This window comes from Plecotus auritus (assembly GCF_963455305.1).
Source record: "Plecotus auritus genome assembly, chromosome: 10".
NCBI classification, from domain to species: Eukaryota; Metazoa; Chordata; class Mammalia; order Chiroptera; family Vespertilionidae; genus Plecotus; species Plecotus auritus.
In genome coordinates this window covers 24,897,413-24,902,382 of record NC_137785.1, presented here as the reverse complement: position 1 = coordinate 24,902,382, position 4,970 = coordinate 24,897,413, and positions in this window count along the sequence as shown.

Sequence of the window (4,970 nt, the reverse complement as noted above, 5' to 3'; positions counted from 1 at the left end):
GCGCGTAGTTAAGTCGGGGGCGGGCCCGACACGCCACGCGGCCCAAGGGGCGTGACCCGCCTGGCTCGCCTTCTTCCGAGAAATCACTTAGCGAGAAGCACACTGCGACTTCAGGTCCCGGCGTCTTCCGGGGTCTGCGGCGCCGGGGTCCGGGAGGCGCGCGGCGGGCGTGCCCGCCGGAATTCCCGAGGGGCGGGGGGGCGTCCGCCGGCGCATGTTAATGTCAGGGCGAAAACTGGGTGTCAGGTGGCGGAAATCAAGACGCTGCCTGGCGGTCAGGACTTAGGCGGGGGTCAGTGGGGAAGGGCAGGGCTGTGGGGTGGTTGGTGGGCGTCAGATGGCCAGGTGGGGTCGGAGGTGGAGGTGAAAGCCGGGGTGGTGTGGGTCCACAGGTCAGTCCTGCAGACCGTCGGCAGTCCCCGCAAAGTGATCCTCAGTACCTACTGAGGCCGTTATCTCATCGAGTGTGGCCCAAGTTCCCAGAACCGTAGGGAAGGCACCCCCCATCCGGATGAAGCCCCTAATAACACGTCCAGACAGTGACAGTCTACCTGAGATGCGGAAAGGACCGGCCACTTACAGACCAGTTGCCTGCACTTGACCGGGAGTGGCAGAAGAAAAATAGAAAAATGCCCAACTTTAAAAAACAGTGTCAGAAACCACTATCCTCTGAAGACCAGAAATTGAAACAGGAGTGTCTAGCATGTTAGTGCTAGAATGTCCACTTAGGGAGATTTTCATCGTGAATTATTTCCCCCAGAAAAGCAGTTGTGTTGAGGTAGGGTCCCCTGTGTGTCTGTGACTTCAGTTTCCAGCTCTCCTGGATGTTAGCTGGCATTGATTATACACATGGAAGCGGAGTGGGGAACAACACTGATGAAAGAAATGAGAACGAAAGTCCTGGGAACGGAAGGGAAAGCCATGTTTCCCTTCTTCCGTTCTGGGGTGTCTTAGAATAGAGAAAAATTGTGAGTTTTAATTGACTTTTTGGGTTTGTTGGTTTGTTTGTTAATCCTCACCAAGGATATTTTTTCCCATTGATTTTTAGAGGGAGTGGAAGGGAGGGAAGGGGAGAGAGAGAGAAAAAGATCAATGTAAGAGAGACACATGGATTGATTCCCTCCCCCAGGAGCCCCAACCAGGGCTGGGGATTGAACCTGCAACCCAGGTACATGCCCTTGACCAGGAGCCAAACCCTGGAACCTTTGGTGCGAGGGCTGGGGCTCTATCCACTGAGCAACACCGGCAGGCTTAATTTACTTTTATTGCCTAGTTGGCCAATCATACACAAGCAGCAATGTGTCCTGGCCATTTTATTCAATAGGCTTTTCAAGTACCTATGGAAATGTTGGAGACTGAAACAATTTTATTGGCCCCAAGTTACAAAAAGTACACTGCAAATTTGAACTTTATAAATGTTCAAAGAAAGGGCCCCATAACATAACATGTCAACTTCATACTTGTAATCTATTTATTGGTAAACATTTCATTATAACCACGTGTAAGTTAGAAATCACTTAGTAAGAATTTCCTCATAGCATGATTTCTGGGAAGTCACAGCAATTATAAATTAACTAAGTTCCCTGTCACCAAATAAGTTCATATGAAAACTGTTTTTTTAAAAAGGTCAAATTTTTAAGAGTATTTAGATAATGTGGGAGTATTTTACTGTATTTGTTATGATGTGGGATGATCTTCCAGAACCCAGAGTGCCTAGGATGTAAGAAGTTCTTAAAATAGCCTGCTGTGTATGTTTATACTCATATCTTGTCACGAATGTGCCCCTTAAGCCTACCCAGATTTACATCCCTACAGATGTCCCTGCACAGGGATGAGTGCTCAAGTTTCCACTCAACACTCCACTTAGGTAAAGATAGGAGCAAAGCATACAGAAGCAGTCAGCCGTGGACGGCACATACATATATTATTGGCAGTAGGTGTCACTATATACATTATAGGAATCATTCATAATCAACTGGCTTGCATTAGGACTGATCCTGAAACCCCATGTTTTCACTGTGGTGATTCCTCACCACCTAGAAACAATGTCTAACCTTCTCTGTTTAGTTCTGTTCTTACATAATGGGCATTTACTGAGCAACTACTATGAGCAAGAAATGGTGCCAAGGACAGGTAACCTTCCTCGCCTGTCATTCCTTCCTCGCCAGTTACCTGCCAGGATCTCCTAATTCTGCTAAGTGTCATCTGACTTCTACAGCAGCCTACTCACCTTCCTACCTCCATATCCTGTCCCTGTTTATCCTAATCGTTGCTCCCTCAGGTTAAGCCTTTTCATCTCCGATGGTCTCCCTGTAGCTGCTTCATCAGGTCCAGATGCTCATCCTGATATCTAAAGCCATACTCTACCAACCTGATCTTTTACCATCATCCAAAGAAGCACTGTTTCTGTGGATAGCATCCTGTCACCATAGTGAGAACGGCAGGTTGTGGAGTCAGGCCTCACTTCAGATCCAAGCTCCCTGACATCAGAATGTGTGACCTTCAGCAAATGACTTAACCTTCCTAAGCCTGTGTCCTCATCTGCATAATGGTGTGGGTGATAATATTATGTGAAATTGTCAATATTCAGCTGTTTTGTTTTTTAATTCTCACCTGAGGATATTCTTATTGATTTTAGGGAGGGAAAGGGGGAGAGGGGGGGAGAGAGAGAGAGAGAGAGAAACATCAGTGTGAGAGAGAACATCAATTGGTTGCCTTCTGTGTGTGTTCTGACTGGGGCTAGAACCCAAAACCTACAGAAAGGGCAGTTTCATATGGTTCAACCTAATCTTCCCACCTCTTAGGATTAGGGAGATGTATAGGGAGGTTGGAGACTAGGTAAAGGAACTGGCGAAGAGATTTCTGAGGAAGAGCTTTTCCATTTTCAAGTCCCCACCACTCCCTTGACACTTGCAAGCCCAGGCTTCATAAGAGGGTCCAGAAGGCTCTGAAATGTATGTGCTGAGGAGACACGTGCCAACGCACCCCCAAGAAATCTGTGCTCCAGGAGGTGGGTTGTTGTTTATACTCCTCTGAGTTGGGGCTCTCTGAGCACACCCCAGGTTGGTAATTTGTAGGAGGACTGGGGGACTCAGCACATAGCTGTGCTCACTGCCATGATTTATTATCGTGAGAGGATACTGAGCAAGATCAGCTCAGGGAGCAGCACGGGGTGCAGTCCAGGGGAACCAGGCTCCAGCTCCCAGCGTCCCCTCCCAGTGGTCGCCCAGGGCGCGCTGAACTATGAAATGTTGCCCACCGGGTAGACTCAGTGCCCAGGGTTTTCAATGGGGGCTCGCCATGAGCACCCTCTGCCTTCCACAAATCCAATTCCCTGACCCCGCCCCCCCCCCCGGGGGCGGGGGGAGGGCAGGTGGTCAGCATCATCCATGCTATTTGTACAAACAGTTTAGACACAGGGAGCCACTGATCAGTTCTGGAGTGGTGGGGACCCTCCTGAGATCCAAGTTCCCAGATGCCAGCCAAGGGCCAACCTTGGAAGCAGGCCTTTCTGGGGACCGCAGTCTCAGGCTTGCTGTGTTAACTCTTTCCTGCACATGCTCCTCATCCTGAGGGGTTTTGACATGCAACACCTGCTACACTTGTTCCAAAGGTGCCTGTGGCTGCCTTTTCCTGCCTTTAGCTACCTGTGTTTACTGTCATTAACCAGGGTAGGTTGGATTGTCTCGGCTTCACTGGGGCCGAGGACTCGTGCATAAGGCAAGGGGCGGCAGAGAGGCAGAGTCTTCCGGGGAGGGGCCCTCCTCACTGCTTGGCACCTCCCTAGTGATCTCTCCACCTGGAAACCCCGGCTCTTCCCAGGCGCAGTGCTCATGCTGACTTAATCAGATGACCAAAAAAGTAGAATGAAAGCTCTTTTTCCTATTTTCAGCCTTAAAGTTCTCCATTTAATCTGCTCTCTGGATTACCCAGGCTTTGCTATACCTGCTGGCTCCCTGCTCAGTCGGTCACGTGGATCCCACTGTGCTGCTCTGGTTTTTCCTTCTGCTAGAGTTTGACCCCAGTGCCCTCAAAGTACTACTCAGGATAAAGGACATGTGTAAACTTTTGAAATTTTTACTGATTGCATATTTCCACAAGATACTTTCTGCTTAAAACCACATCAACACAATGACATTATTTTCTTCCTCCAAGAATGAGAATGCCAAACCAGAGAAAGGAGAGTTAATTGTAAGAAATGGTACCAATGCTGAAACTGAATGGGCAAACCAGAAAAAAACTAGACAGACAGGCCCAAGAAACAGGAAATAATGGAAGATCTATCAGTCAGCAGGTCACTGAACTGGATGGGTAAGAAAGGCTTTGAGGATGCAGAGTGTGATGGGGTCAGGGCAGGTGGGAGCTCAGAAATACCAAGTAGAAAAACAGGACATTTTCTAAGAATTAATCTAGCCATCCAGAAAACAATAAGGGGGCAGGTGGTCAACGATGTAAGAGAGCACCGGCAATAAAAGATAGATAAATTGGGCTTCATTAAAATCAAGAGCTTACGTTCATTAAAAGGCAGCAGTAACAGTGCACAAGCAAGCCAAGACTGGGGGAAAATATTCACAATACATATTTTCAAGAAAGGACATCTCCAGAACATAAAAGAAATCCTGTGAATCAAGAAGTAAAAGGTCCAACCCTAAATTCTCAAGCAGAGAGTTTACTACAATGATCTTCTTTGTTGCCAGATAGCATGGCCATTGTAAGTTAGAAAATGCAATAAGATAATGACTGCTATAGAAATGCACTCTGCTCAGTAATATTTGACTTGTTGCAATATTTAAATACCCACTTGGTCATTCACAAAGATTCTCAGTGGTAATTGGTGGCTGTTGCTATAATAGTACGTTGCCCATACTTCTATCTCTTGTGCTATCTGGAACCTAGGAGGATCCTGAGGCTTATTAAAAGAAACATGATTTACTTGCATAAAACTGATCAGTTTTGAGGGATTGTTAATG